Source organism: Callorhinus ursinus, unplaced genomic scaffold, assembly GCF_003265705.2.
Source record: "Callorhinus ursinus isolate GAN/ISIS: 27379988/994484 unplaced genomic scaffold, GSC_fseal_2.0 scaffold1, whole genome shotgun sequence".
Classification (NCBI taxonomy): Eukaryota; Metazoa; Chordata; class Mammalia; order Carnivora; family Otariidae; genus Callorhinus; species Callorhinus ursinus.
Window position 1 is genome coordinate 50,624,129 of NW_027397063.1, and position 16,021 is coordinate 50,640,149.

The window sequence follows — 16,021 nt, forward strand, 5'->3', positions numbered from 1 at the left end:
TCCCCCTCCACTTCAGGGCCTCCATTTTTCTACTGGACTGTGGCCTCTGGCGTCATCTTTCTCCTCCCATCCCTTACGACAGTACTTGTGGGGCTTGCTCGGTAGGCCCTGGCGGTAAAATCTGGATTTTTCCACCCCTCCCTCTCTTCTCCAATTTTAGCAAGATCAATCTTCCCCGACCCGGTCCTGTTCTTCCAGTTGGTAGTTTCCAGAATGACCTTCAAACGCTGTCTCCTAATAAGATTTTATAAGAAATCTGTGGCATACTCAAACAAATGAGATGTTTTTTTAAGACCAACGTAATTAACAATCGGCCGGATAACTTGGCTTCTGTCCAGCACGATCCAAGTTTTGAGATCATGTGATTGCCTGGGATTCAGCCTGGTATTTTACCGGCGGGCCACTGTGGACAACGTCGTCGCCATTTCCGGTCCCTAGACCATAGCATAAACGTCACTTCCTTAGCAATGCACTTTAACCCATTTCACGCACGCCCTCTACATTACACTTTACGACACAATCTTTGTGAAATTTTTGTTTTTCTCTGATTTCATCGCAATAAAGTTAATGTTAAAACGATTCGCAAAAATACAGGTCCCCGAAACGCAGCACGCCCGCCTGGGGGCGGCAGGGCGGAGCTCGGGGTCACGTGACTGTCTAGGCCCGCCCCCTTCTGCAGCTGAAGACTTCCCCTCCCGCAGTGACAGAGCCTCTGGTCCGTGATCGGTACTGTTTCTGCACCTCGCGACCCGGTAGGTGAGCGGCGACCGGTAACCGGCGACTGGTGGGAATAGGAGAGTGGGTGGGAAGAGAAGAGAAAGTGTGAACGGCGGCCTCCGTTGTCCGGGGCTTCCTCCCCGCTGTCATCCTGCACTGGCTAGGAGCTCTTTTTTCCAGTTCTGACCCTCGCTTCACCCACTGTGGTCGCCCCCGCCACTTAGGGGTGAGACGTCCACCTTTCCCGGGGTTGGGGGTGAGTGCGGCCATTATGGTTCCCTATTCGGAGTCTGGGGCTTCGGGTAGTGGGTTTGGTTCAGCCATTTCTCAGGGTCCGCAGTAGTCTCCAGGTCTTATTCTCCAAAGCCCATTCTTTTGCAGAGGCCCTGCTCAGTCTTCAGCCTTGGGCTGGGAAGCTGGGAGGTAGGAAAAACCCTGGAGGCAGAGGCGTCTCCGGTGAGACAGGCTTGGGAGAGAATGTCACTGATGTGGCCCTCACTGCGGAGTCACTGTAAAGCTTGCTCCGAATGCGCTTTCTCAGTAATTCGGAGTTTTTAATCTGACCTCCCTGTGTGAGGCGTTCTGTAGATGTTCACAGAATTTGGTTGGGCCTGGAAGGGTAAAAACAGGCCTTTTACCTTTCTCTGATTTTATGGTGGAGGAAGGGGGAAAACAGTTGAAAGAATAAAGATGTATTGGCTTCAAAACAGGAGGTGTTGGTAATGCGACAGTCTCAATTGAATGGGGAGGCGTTGAAAGATGATGGTGTTGCGGTTTCGTGCTCTGCTGGAGACCCAGACTAGCTTATGGAAAAGTGACTGGGTTCCCCGACAGGGAAGTAATTCTTAAGAAACTGATTGGGCTGGAAATAAAATGAAACCAATTTGACCTTAAATTTAGAGGTAAGAAGTTTAAGTCAAGATATCTTTTACTTCATATTTTCTGCCTTTGACATTCTCTTTTGTCCTTTCTGCGTGAAATCCTACTTAATTGCTGTTCCCAATCAATTCCTTGACCAGTGGTAAATTTATATTAAGTAGCACTTATATTATTCCTTAGCCTTCCAATTTGTACAACTCCAAGTGATTTCTTCAGATTTTGATGAATAGTGTTTTGTGTAAATACAGAATTATTTTGCTTAGGTTTTTGCCCAGCCCAATGTACTCCCACTTCATATATAATGTAGTAACCAGTGTTTTGACCCTAAACAATGTGCTTTAGGGAAGAGTGTTTTTCAGTTTGGGGTTAAACTCTTTTATTTATACTGCAAACTCAGAAAGTCCCCTGGTTCTTTTAAATTGAAAGGTCTTACAGAAATTATGATCTTTAAAATTTAAATTACACTTTTTTTAAATCTGTAAAGTCATATCCTCTGTTAAACCTTGTAGTTTTCTAGCCAACGAAATAAAAGAATCCATTAGAAAGACGGCTGAAAAGTGAGGAAGATGGAATTCTTTATCTTTGAGTAGTGGATGTGACTGATTTGTTTTTGTTTTTCTGTATCCAAATTCTCTACAATAAACTGATTTTGTTAAGGGGAACAAAAGGTTAAAATTCTAGTGTAATATTTAACAAAATATTTTTATAGTAAGTTCAAAATAGAAAAACTGACCTATTGATGCTCCTTGATAGAAAACATAACTTTAAAAATGTTTCTTGCTTTCCCTATGTAATAAACAAGACCACTATGTTTATGTAGCCCTGCCTGCTACCAAAATAAATATAGTTTCATCCATTAGTTTGCTCCAGAGTGACGTTCTCTGATCTCTAGAGGAGAGAAAAACATAAGCAGTGTTGCTTCATTGGCCAGGTGACATTCCACCAAATAAGCCACATTTTTTAAAAGCTCTGGAAGTCCAAACCAGTCCTGTCTGGGTGAGACCAAAGTAGGAAAGAGAAAAACCAGCTAAAGAGCATTGAATCCTAGAGGGGAAGATGTCAATATGAAAGAGGTTGTGAATGAGTCTGCAGTTTTACTTCACAATTTCCCCAATTTTAGGGAACTCTGAAAGCAGTAGCTTAGACCACTAATGAAATTAGCAACAGGAATTGGACTAAGTTGCTATTAAAGTTGAGTGTAAAAAAGAGCTTTAACATTATGCATAATTCATACACAAGTGATTTGAAGCTAGAAAGCCATTTCTGAAACTAGTTTGCCTTTTTTTGTTGTTTTTTTTTTAAGATTTTATTTATTTATTTTAGAGATAGAGAGAGCTGGGGTAGGAGCAGAGAGAGAGGCTAAGCAGAGTCCACGCTTGAGCACGCAGAGCCCGAGGCTTGGGGCTTGATCCCACAACCTTGAGATCATGACCCTAGCCAAAATCAGGAGTCGGACACTTAACTGACTGAGCCATCCAGGCGCCCCTGAAACTAGCTTTTTATCGGTTTATGAGTAGTACATGGAAAAACCTTAACATTCATTGGGGAATTGTGCTATAGTCCCAACAGTGATTGACCCACAAGAGTTTTTGTGTTAAGGTCCCTGATACTGCTTACTCTGAGGTCGAAGTCTTTCTTAACATTTCTCTGCCTTTATAGATTATCAGCACCACCAAAAATGCTTTGTCCCCCTATTGGCAGAACTAGCCCCTTAGTCCTATAGTACACACAGTATTTTCTGTTCTTCTATTTTCACTTCTAGCACATTGTATTTGATTACTGTTGGCTGGGCTGTTCCTTAGTAAACCATAAAGCTTCTAGGAGTTCAAGGATAGTGACTCTACTGTTGTCTTTAGAACCAGGATGCTGAAGTACCTGATGAGTCTTTAGTAAATTTTATTTATTTATTTATTGGATGAATGTTTGACGGTTAGGAAGGTTAAACTAGTTTTAAACCTCTTAAAAATCATAGCTCCTTCTGGGGTGCCTGGGTGGCTCAGTCGTTAAGTGTCTGCCTTCGGCTCAGGTCATGATCCCAGGATTCTGGGATCGAGCCCCGCATCGGGCTCCCTGCTCCGCGGGAAGCCTGCTTCTCCCTCTCCCACTCCCCCTGCTTGTGTTCCTCTCTCGCTGTGTCTCTCTCTGTCAAATAAATAAATAAAATCTTAAAAAAAAAATCATAGCTCCTTCTAAAGTTGTGTACTAGGTATTAGTTTTCAAATATAAATTGGTAATAATAACCATCCAAATCATGGATAGACAGAAACGTAGAATTTATTAATGCAGTGATCAACTTATTTTCACAGCGTATATGTTTACTAGCAGGTATGGTTATCATCCAAATATGGAAGAGAAGGGAAGAAGAGTGAGTTGTCAAAATGTGGCTCTGATGGGTTGGCTGGGTGATGGACATTGGGGAGGGTATGTACTATGGTGAGCACTGTGAATTGTGTAAGACTGTTGAATCACAGACCTGTACCTCTGAAACAAATAATACATTTTATGTTTAAAAAAAAGATACTAGGAAGGGAAAAATGAAGGGGAGTTGATTGAAGGGGGAAATGAACCATGAGAGACTATGGACTCTGAGAAACAGAGGGTTCTAGAGGGGAGGGGGGTGGGGGTTAGCCTGGTGATGGGTATTAAAAGAGGGCACGTATTGAATGGAGCACTGGGTGTTATACGCAAACAATGAATCACGGAACACTACATCAAAAACTAATGATGTGGAGCGCCTGGGTGGCTCAGTCGTTAAGCTTCTGCCTTTGGCTCTGGTCATGATCCCAGGGTCCTGGGGTCGAGCCCCGCATCGGGCTCCCTGTTACGCGCAGGAGGCCTGCTTCTCCCTTTTCCACTCCTCCTGCTTGTGTTCCCTCTCTCGCTGTCGCTCTCTCTGTGTCAAATAAAATCTTTAAAAAAAAAATGGTGTAATGTATGGTGATTAACATAACATAATAAAATAAAATTTAAAAAAAATGTGGCTCTATGTAGGCTACAAGTGATACAGCACTAGAATAAAAATCAGAGGATGAGTGTTCAGCCTTGCCACTTTAGTTACATGCTTTTTAAAGTAAAGTTGGGAGTGGAGGCTTAGGATTTGATACTTGAGAATCTTCCTCTCAAGGGTATTGTGAGTTCAAGTGAGATAAACCCTAAGTAATCTATGTGAAAGTATTTTAAAAACTAAGTGGTATTTAAATGTAAAGCAATATACTGTAGATTTTATGAGAATAGATTTCCCAATCATACAGACCTGGGTTCAGGTTCTGGCCCTACCACTTATTTAGGCTGTGTGACCTTGGACAGTTTATTTAATCTAAACTTAAATTTTCTCATATTTAAGTTTATCCCATAGGTGCTATTAAATTATAAATTATATCATGAATACAGGGAGCCTAGTACATACTTCGTAAATTTTTGTTAACTTTACTCCTATCTGGTTTGGTTTTATGTACTGAAAAAAATTTTTTTAAGATTTGAGACAGAGCGCACAAGGGAGCGGAAAGAGCTTGAGCTAGGGGGAGGGGCAGAAGCAGGCTCCTAGCTGAGCAGGGAGCCCAATGTGGGGCTGGATCCCAGGGTCCTGGGATCATGACCTGAGCCGAAGGCAGCCACTTAACTGATGGAGCCACCCATGCACCTCCTATATACTGAATTTTTAAAGGACACTTAAGGCGTCCTATAAAATTGAGGAACAGGTTTGGGATATAGAGAAAGAAATAGAATTTGTTGAGGTTATTACCAAAAAATAGAGGAACTAGAAAAATGCACTTGTAGCAAAGATTCTAAAACATTTATCAATAGAAGCTGAGAAATATCAACATAAGTCCCATTATTTTGGCAACTGCAGTGACTTAATATTTTTATATAGATTTTCCAAAGCTTATGATTATTAATATGTGGAATCAATTTAAGGAGGTAGTTCTTCTCTTTCTAAATTTTTATCCCTATAGTGGGTTATAGAAATGTATTAAAATTGTACAGAGCTATAGAGCAGGGACTTTTGAGTTTATGCTTATGTTTAAAAATTTTGCCTTTTATTTTACATGTCATATCTCATTTTTGTCCTCATATGAAGTAGACAGGGGAATGTAGAGAATATAACAGGGACATGAGCTGCAGTAAAAAATTTTTCCTTCTAAATTCATGATTCACAAAAATTAGTGGTTTTATATTGGAAAATACCAGTAAATTAAACAGTAAAGTATAGTTATCATGAGTTTATGTTTCACTTTAATCCTGAAAAATTTATTACTCATACTCATTTGTTCTAAGGAAAGATTTTATGAGGATTTTATTGAATGTAATGTCAACTTCTATATTTTGGTGAAATAAATTGTGGTCATTGTTTTCCATTTAACTTCCTTCTGTAGAAACTTTAAAAGTATTACAATTCTGTTTTTTCCTATTGTGAAATGAAAGTGACTCTGGTTTGTATGAGTGTATTCTTTTATACATATAATATATACATATTGTATATATAGTAAATACATATATATACATATATATGTTTTTGTGTGTATGTATTTATGAACTGGAATGGATATATATATTCACAGTATAGACTTATTTTTACTTGAAACTATCAAAGCTGTTTTTAAAATTAGCTAACTACTGTGAATAAAATTATCTATGACTAATTTATTTAAAATTCCCCTTTATATCTGTTTATAGTTAGCTCTATTTAATAAATTTTACAACCATGATTAGACTGTTTTTAAAAATTAGTATTCATAGGTATTTTCAGATTTAACCTGTGCTATTTTTTTGGTATCAAAAAATTTTCAGTTTTGAATCTTAATGCTCTCTATAATATTGTTTTTTGGGTGATAAACCTTTTTTTTTAAGATTTTATTTATTTATTTGACAGAGAGACAGCAAGAGAGGGAACAGAAGCAGGGGGAGTGGGAGAGGGAGAAGCAGGCCTCCTGCCGAGCAGGGAGCCCGAGGTGGGGCTCCATCCCAGGACCCTGAGATCATGACCTGAGCTGAAGGCAGTCACTTAACTGACTGAGCCACCCAGGTGCCCCAGTGATAAACCTTTTTAAAAATTATGCCTACAACATGTCATGTTTTGTTTCTTTTCTGAAAAATAGTTAAGCATATTTCATTGAAAATAAAATGGATAATGCCTGGTATGATGCAAAAGAGCTCCAGATGTATTTGAGCAATGAAAAACAACCAGACTTCATGTTTTGTTTTAGTTATTTCTTTAATAAAAAAGGAGTGTTTATTTAAAAGTAAAATGGAGAAGACTAATTAATTTGGAAAATATTTGTAAAATTGAAGAAAGAGCATGATATTGGAAAAGTTGGAAGGAAATGTATCAAAATAAGTGATTATCTCTAGGTTAAGAGATTAAAGAAAGATTTAGAATTTATTACTCTTCCTTTTGTGTATGTGAATTTCTACAATCAATAGTCATTGCTTTGGGCAGCAAAATTTTTTTTTTAATTTGATATGGAGAATTAAGAGATTTAAATAATGATTTCTTAATTATCTGAATGTCTTAAGTGAAAATGTTTCAATTTATCCAGATAACTAAATAAATTATTTAATTTTATCACTGCAGATGTATTTTTAGGCTTATATAAGCACAGCAAAATTTTAAAAGCAGAAGTAAATCCCAGCATATAAAGGAATTTAATACATGACAAAGCTCTATTTCAATCCACTGGGAGAAAATGGCACATATATAGTAAATGTAACTGATACAACTTATCTGCCTAGAAGAAAATAAAATGGAGCTGCTGCTTTGCAGCATAGGCACAAAATAATTTCAGAGGGATTAAAAGCATAAATGTAAACAATAAAATATTTGAAATACCAATCCCCTGAATTTTCTTTGTACATACAGTCTAGATGTAGTAGTTTTCAAAGGCAAAGATAAAGGACAAAAGGCAGATTGGAAAAAAAAGTGTTTGAAATATGTATAACAGCTAAAGAGTTAACATTTGGTAAGAACTATTACATATTAAGTAAAAGTTCATACAATAGAAACATAGATAAACGTGTGATCAGAACTTCATAGAAGAGAAATCCATTCAACAAACATAAAAAAAAGACATAAAACCTCACTAGTTGGGGCACCTGGGTGGCTCAGTCGTTAAGCGTCTGCCTTTAGCTGGAGTCATGATCCCAGGGTCCTGGGCCAGAGCCCCGCCTCGGGCTCCTTGCTCATGGGGAAGCCTGTTTCTCCCTCTCCCATTCCCTCTTCCTGCTCAGCAGAAAGCCTGCTTGTGTTCCTGCTCTCTCTGTGTCTCTCTCTGTCAAATAAATAAAATAAAATCTTTAAAAAAAATTAAAAACCTCACTAGTAATCGATATGCTAACAATGAAATATTCTTTTCTGACTAGCAAAAATTAAGTGGTATACCTACTGCTAGTAGGGATCTGCGGTAAAGGATTTTCTCATAGGATGTTAGTGGAGATGTGAATTGTTACAGTTTTTTTAGTAAACAATCAGGCAGTATCTGTTAATATTGAAAATATATATTCTTCCATCCAGCAGTCCCTCTCTGTGGCGTCTTTTCCTTAGAAATAAAGACAAGGTGGGGCACCTGGGTGGCTCAGTTGGTTAAGTGTCTGCCTTGGGCTCAGGTCATGATCCCGGGGTCCTGGGATTGAGCCCCTTGTCGGGCTCCCTGCTCAGTGGGGAGTCTGCTTCTCCCTCTTCCTCTGCCCCGCTCCCGCTCCTGTGCACTCTCTCTCTCAAATGTAAATAAAACCTTAAAAAAAAAAAAAGTAAGGCGAGCATTTGCCTGAATGTTGATTCCAGCAATGTTTTATAGCAGCAAAACCTGGGAACAAAGGGAATGTCTGTCGATAGGAGTATCATTGTATAAATCGTGGCACAGGCATATCATAGAATATCTTTCAAGTTACTAAAAAATAGGAGTTAAATCTATACTGATGAGTTGAAAGGATCTCCATCATGTATCTTACGTGACAAAGGCAAAGTTAGAGAAATGTATGTAATGAGATCCCATTTTTGTAAAACAGTTGAAAAAACACTTTTGAGTTTTGTGTATGCTTAAACAGTTGTTAACATTGGAAGGAGGAAATAAGCAAGAGAAAAAAGAAGGAAAGAAAAAAGAGTACCCTCAATAACATATGCATGTAAAACTGTTTACGCATGTCTATACGAGATGAATTGCAGGAAAAGATAGTCACCAAAATGTTTGGTAGCCATCTCAGAGTGGTTGGATGGGGATTTCAGGTGATTTTTACTTTTGTCCTTACACTTTTCTAGATTTTTGTCTTTTTATTTTTTATAATGAACATAGTGTTTCTGTAATTACAAAAAACAAAACCATTGACATAAAAAAAAATAAACGTTCTGGTAGGGCAAAAAAGGAATTAGTAAGGAGGAAAATACCACTGGAAATGACCAGAAATGGCAATTATCTGAAATATTTTTTGACTCATTTATTCTTATGTCAGAGGGGAAAGTGTATAAATTATTTTGATAACTCCATAACTTCTTAATTTTGTATAGGTGGTAACCATTGTGTATTCAGTAAGAAATTGCCATTAAAAATGTGCAGGGAGGGGCACCTGGGTGGCTCAGTCGGTTGTGTCTGCCTTCCGCTCAGGTCATGATCTTAGGGTCCTGCTTCTCCCTCTCCTACTCCCCCTGCTTGTGCTCTTTCTCTCTCTCTCTCTCTCTCTCTGTGTCAAATAAATAAAATCTTAAAAAAAAATGTGCAGGGAAATGCTAGGCATTACCAGACTGGGTTGCAAATATACCTTTTATTTTTGGTGTAGATATTAAGTTTTCCAGAAATTCTTTATGCCTGGGAGATACAGAGCATATTGCACAAATACGGGGTATATCACCTGACTTAATCATATGACAAAATCAGAATAAGGAAAAGTCCACATTTGAGTTTTAGTTAATTAAAAAAACCCAAAAAACTAGATACATGAGTAACTCTCCTTAGGAAACCTTCAAATAAGAATATCTTTTTTTTTTTTTTTTAAGTAAACTCTACGGCCATCATGGGCCTTGAACTCATGACTATGAGATCAAGAGTCACACGCTCTACCCACTGAGCCAGCCAGATGCCCCTCAAATAAGGTCTATTAAAGAGGCAAAATTAAAAGTATTGACAATTATTTAATACTTTATTTCAGTCCTTTTAAGAGACTGAAGTTAATATATCATTCAAGGCTGTAATAGAAAATGTCAGGGACAGCTGGGTGGCTCAGTTGGTTAAGCATTTGCCTTCCGCTCAGGTCATGATCCCAGAGTCCTGGGATCGAGTCCCGTAGCAGGCTCCCTGCTCAGTGGGGAGTCTACTTCTCCCTCTCCCTATGCTGTTCCCCCTGCTTGTGCTCTCTCTCTCTCTGACAAATAAATAAATCTTAAAAAAAAAAAAAGGCAGATGCTTTAGAGTTGGATTTGTTGCATGTTTAAAGCATCTGTATTCGTTTCTCATGTTTATCTTTTTTGTTTTCCTCTTTTCATTACCATTATTATTAACTTGATGGTATATATTTCTTTATCACAACACATACAAATTTCTTTTTGAAAAGAATTGGGGTATATGTAAATAACAAGTAATTTTCAAGCAGTATTGAGAGGCAACATAGCATAATATAACTATGTTAACTTTAACATAGTTAAAGGCATAAGTATTGGAGATAGACTGGGTCACATCCTGGCTCTGCTACTTCCTAGCAGTGTGACTTTGGGGGAAGTTGCTTTTATCTTTCTTAATTTTTCTCAGCTTTAAAATAAAGATAATAAGAGTGTTTACTTTTTAAGTGTTGTGAGGATTAAATGAATTATATAAGAAAAGTGATTAATTATTGGCACATAATAAGATCTATATAAATATTTACCATTATTATTTAGTTACTGTGCTCTTTGTTCAGTTAGGTATGTATAGTAATTTTATTACTTGGCTTGTTTTAGCACTCATTGAATCATTCAATAATATTTTTAATCAAGTTGAATGGATAATACATGTACAAATGCAGTAAAAATTATGTACTTATATGTGTCTATTTTCTCCTCTCTCAATCCTAATTTTTTTTTCACAAAGGTAATACCTCTCCACATTGTTCTGGACATTACATTTTTCACTTAGCAATGTTATCTTGGGGATCTTTCCACATTTGTACAGTTAAAGCTACATCATTCTTTTAAATAATAGTCTAGTATTCAATTGTACTAATGTGTCATCATCATCATATGTAATATTTATTCAGAGTTTACTACTGATCCAGGCACTTTTCTTAATGTTTTAGTTGTATTCATTCATGGAAGCCTCACAGAAACCTTATGAAATAGGTGCTGTTTTTGTCCCCATTTCATAAATGAAGCAAATCAGGCATGGGGTGGTTAAATGCCCAGCAATGTCACACAATTCATAATAGGACTCAGGATTTGAATCCAGGGCCTCTCTTTCCAGAGTCTATCTTAATATTGCCGAGTATTACAGCTATTTATAGTATGACAAGTTATTTAACTAGTCTCCATAGTAATGGATGTTTACAAACTTTTGCTATAGGAAACAGGCTATAATATTTTGATAATAGGACATTTTGTACACATTAAGGAAATTCCTGGAGATAGAAAAACTGGGTCAAAGGATATGTATATTTTGAAATCTGGTGGGTATGGCCAAATTACTCTCCAATTTAGCAATGCACAAAAGTTCAGATTTGTCCTCAATATTGTGCTGAAATCTGCCAAATCATTTAGCTTGAGTCTTTGGGAAGCTGAGCCTTGAACATTTCTAGCATCTGTGAATTATGAGTGATCTACCATCTTGTGATAGCATAGGCTACCCATCGTATCTACTCAGTGTAGCAATGTCAGTGTAAGAACAAAGTATGACATTTGGACTTCTTGTTACTTTCAAATAATGGTAAGTATTCTTGTTATGATTTGCAGTGTTGCTTATGTGATTTATGCGTTGAAATGCTATAAATTGAAGTTTGAATGTGTACCATTGAAAGCAAAATGCTACAATTGTCAATGTATATTATTAAAAGAGTAAAATGCTATGATCGTTAATAATTGTGAAAGTTGCCAATTTTATGTACCAAAACAGTTATGTAAGTGCTTTCAAATAATTAAATAGGGAATCAGATTGCCAATTAATAAGACCACTGTGAATGTGATAGCTAGATGTATGAATAATTATGTATTTTCTTGTGAAAATGGGTTTTCAGTAATCAGTAAGTCCTGGTCTTAGGTAATGAAGAATTGGGCAATGAAGGGGGGTTTATTCAGCTGAGTCACAACATCCACAGATTGTTTTATTTATTTATTTATTTATTTATTTATTTATTTTTAAGATTTTATTTATTTATTTGACAGAGAGAGACACGGCGAGAGAGGGAACACAAGCCGGGGGAGTGGGAGAGGGAGAAGCAGCCTTCTCGCTGAGCAGGGAGCCCGACAGGGGCTCTTTCCCAGGACCCTGGGATCATGACCTGAGCCAAAGGCACACCTTAACTAAGACCGAGCCACCCAGGTGCCCCAACCACAGATTGTTTTAAATATACTTCTGCTCAGTGTCCTCTGTCTCATTGGTTTCAAGAAAGGGAAAAAATTATCATTAATTCAAAAAGGAGGCTGACTGACACCAAATTCTTTAATGTGATCCAAAACAGACAAAATACAGAATCTGCTCAGGTCCCAGCTTAGTGTACCTCCAGTGCTCGAATGTACCTACAGTACTTGAATGCAGATTTATAGTACTTGCTATTGTTCAGCAGGGTGTGTGTATGTGTGTGTTTTAAATATGATCTCATCCTCACCCAAAGATACTGTTGGATAACGAGGGTGGGGGAAATACCTATAAAGAGGCAGAGATAAACAGGCTATCAGTTCTTTATTGTGAACTATTTCTACTTCAAACTAGAGCAGTATAAAACAATAGACAATAACTCTCCCTCTACCTTTATCCTCTGAATGAGTCATTGAACCATAGCAACTTTGATATCCAAAATATTAGAGCTTAACCTTTGTATTGGAAGGCAAACCTTTCTATACCTCATGTTTCAAAAATTCATTCAAGATAGGGTTAAGATTTTCCCAGATCCTCATCCAAGATATTGCCATTAAGTCCTGTTCTGAAAACATAGATGAGTAAGTACTTTAAAGGCATATCTGACTTCTGTATTCCTGAGCTGTTAAGTATTCTCAGGATTTGCTGAACTTGACAGTATTGAAGTGTGCTCATACAGCCTTATCAGGAGCCACGTAAATTCATTTTAAAGAAACAGACAAAAACCTGTTTGGCTGTTTTTGATGGTTCCCCCTGTGATGTTCCTGGGGTTAAGATTCTCTTATGAGTTTCATAAGCCATGTTGTCTCCTATAACTATTAGTTGACAAGTAAAAACAAAAACGAATGTGATATATACTATGTAAGCATTTATGCCCTATAGGAGTCATATTGCTAATACTTTGTGCTTTTGAAAAAAATAGTTTTATTGAGGTATAATTGACATACACATATTTAAACTGTACAGTTTGATGTTTTGATGTATGTATATACCTGTGAAACCATCACTGCAATCAATATAGTGAACATGTCATTACCTCCAAAAGGTTTTTTCTCATGCTTCCTTGTGATCCCTTCCTTCCATACCTCCCCACTATGCATTTCTAAGCAACCATTGATCTTTCTTCCGTCACTGTAGGTTAGTTTGCATTTTCTCAAATTTTACCTAAATAGAACCATTTTTTTTGGTCTGCCTTTTACTTACCATAATTATTTTGGGATTTTTTCCAGGTTGTTAAGCGTTTCAGTGTTTCATTTTTTTTTCATTGCTGAGTACTATTCCACTGTATAACTATACCACGATTTGTTTATCCATTCATCTGTTGATAAATATTAGGGTTGTCTTTCCACTTTTTGGCTGTTATGAATAAAGCTGCTATAAACATCCATATAAAAGTCTTTGGACATAAGCTTTCATTTCTTTTTTAAATTGTTTTTATTTTAAGGTATTTTTTAAAGATCTTATTTTTTTAAACTAACTTTTATTGTTTTAAAAACTTTTAACCAAGTAGTATATGTTCATCATAGAAAGATCTTATTATTTTTAAGTAATCTCTACACCCAGTGTGTGGCTTAAACTAATAATCCCCAGATCACAAGTAGAGCCAGCCACGTGCCCCCATAAGCTTTCATTTCTTATGGGTAAATACCAAGGAGTAGAACAGCTGGATCATATGTTAGGTATCTGTCTAACTTTTTAAGAAACTGCCAAATTGTTTTCCCAAATGCTTGTGTCATTTTACATTCCTACCACCAGTATATGATAGTTCTAGTTCTGTATCCTTACCAACATTTCCTATGGTCAGTCTTTTTAATTTTAGCCGTTCTATTATGTGTGGAGTGGCATTTTATTTGCTTTTAATTTGCATCTTTCTAATGATGTTAAGCATCTTTCATGTAGTTATTTACCATCTATTTACCATCCATCTGTTTTCTTTGGTAAAGTATATGTTCAAACCCTTTGATCATCATTTTAACTGTTTTTTTAATCCAGTTTTGAATTTTAAAATATATTCTAGATATGTCCTTTATTACATTATGCTTTGCAAATATTTTTGCCCAATCTGGAACTTGGCTTTTTCTTCTAACAATATTTTGAAGAGCAAAAATTTTTAATTTTCATGAAGTACAATTTCTCAATTTTTTCTTTTATGGATTGTGTTTTGAGTATTATATCTAATAAATCTACCTAGTCCAAGATCACAAAGGAAGTTTTATGGTTTTAGGTTTTACATTTAGGTCTACCATCCATTCTTAGTTTATTTTTGTATATGCTACAAGGTATGGATTGAAGTACCCTTTTTTTTGCATTTGCATTTAGACTTGTTATACCACTTATTAAAAAACTGACTTTCCCCACTGAATTGCCTTTGCACTTTTGTCAAAAGTCAGTTGTCCACTTATATCTGTGTTATATAGCCATTTTGAGCTAATCAATGTTTATAGAATTTTAAATAATAATACCAGGCAGAACAATAGAGATTTTATCCTTTGTAGAATGATTTGGTGTTCTAGCATTCATAATAAGCAAAATAACCATTAAAATTTCAAGATTTTCAACTTCTAACAAAAGTTTTTGTATTAGAAGGTCATTCTTTGATGATGGTGTTTGGTTTTATCTTTGGCCTCAGCTAAATACTGGTTTTTTATATCTTGGCCATTGGGCCTTAGGCCAAAGTATGTATGTATTTAGTGCACTTCAAAGGTGTTGTATCAGTTTTCACTCAGTGAATGAGTGTGCTTATCTCCCACACAACCTTTGTCAGTATTGTCACTGAGCAGTATTTAGTAGTTGTCTACTATGTGTCAGGGTGCTTTACTATGTAATTGGGGTACTCACTGAATGAAACAGGTACCGTCCCTGTTTCCCTGGCATTTATAGTCTGGCAGTGGAGACAGACATTGAACAGCTCTGTTTACAGATTTTTAATTACAGCAGTAGCAAGTATGACAAAGGAGCAATATTGAAGACTGGGAACACATACCAGGAGGAACTGGAAGTTAATTTTAGCAAACCATATTATTGAAAACTTCTCTCTGTGATTAAATCCTTCTCTCCCACAGCCACTTTAGTTAAATAAACCCTAGTTGTTATTAATCATGGAATACTAGGCAAACCATTAGAAATGCAACTTCTTGCCCTCTGAATTGGAAATGTCTGTGAACTTTTGACTAGTCAGACCTTTAAGTCCATGTTGTAAAGTGTTTTCTAACCTATGCTAGGCAGCATTCCTTCCCACTTCTGCGCACACTTTATCTTTTAGGTCATAATTTCATTGCAGAGATTTTATGAATTCCTGAGTTGAAGGTGAACCTGTTTATGGTAATGCTTCTTTTAACATTGGGTTAATGTGTCTTTGTACACTTTGTAAACCTTCTATCTCTTCTCTTCCATCCATGAAATAAGTGACAGGACAGATCCATTTGAATACATAAATATCACTTTATAATACAAATGTAATAGCATTTTCACTGCAACACTGTTGGCGCTGACTCTCCTATGTATATTGTTCTCAGATATGTGTATTGCTTATATTTGGCCAGGTTGGCTGTTCGTGATATGTTTGCTTGGGAAAACAATCCAGAAAATTTCTCCCTAATTAACATTTAATAGAGTGATATGGTAATTGTAGGCAGTTTTCAAGAGAAGTTTCTTAGTATTTTGAGCAGTGACTTTTTTTTTTTAAGTAGCTGAAAAATTTCTAGGTTGATTACTTTTAAAGGGGGTAATTCTCAGGGTGCCTGGGTGGCTCAGTCGTTAAGTGTCTGCCTTTGGCTCAGGTAATGATCCCAGGGTCCTGGGATTGAGCCCCACATCGGGCTCCTTGCTCGGCGGGAAGCCTGCTTCTCCCTCTCCCACTCCCCCACCCCCCCACTTGTGTTCCCTCTCTCCCTGTCTCT

At 37.0% G+C, this 16,021-nt stretch overlaps 1 protein-coding gene across 3 annotated transcripts in view; it reads left to right on the plus strand.

The window, feature by feature from the left end:
• The first annotated feature begins 545 nt into the window (after nucleotides 1-545).
• ATP6V1A (ATPase H+ transporting V1 subunit A) overlaps nucleotides 546-16,021 on the plus strand; it is a 58,730-nt gene continuing 43,254 nt past the window's right edge. Inside the window, exon 1 of one of the 3 annotated variants that reach the window (XM_025874485.2) lies at nucleotides 546-752. The gene's annotated coding sequence lies outside the window, so the exon portion shown is untranslated. Of the gene's footprint in view, nucleotides 753-1,477; nucleotides 1,620-11,356; nucleotides 11,475-16,021 lie in introns of those variants that run through there. The other 2 variants (XM_073893486.1, XM_073893491.1) reach the window with 2 other exon arrangements.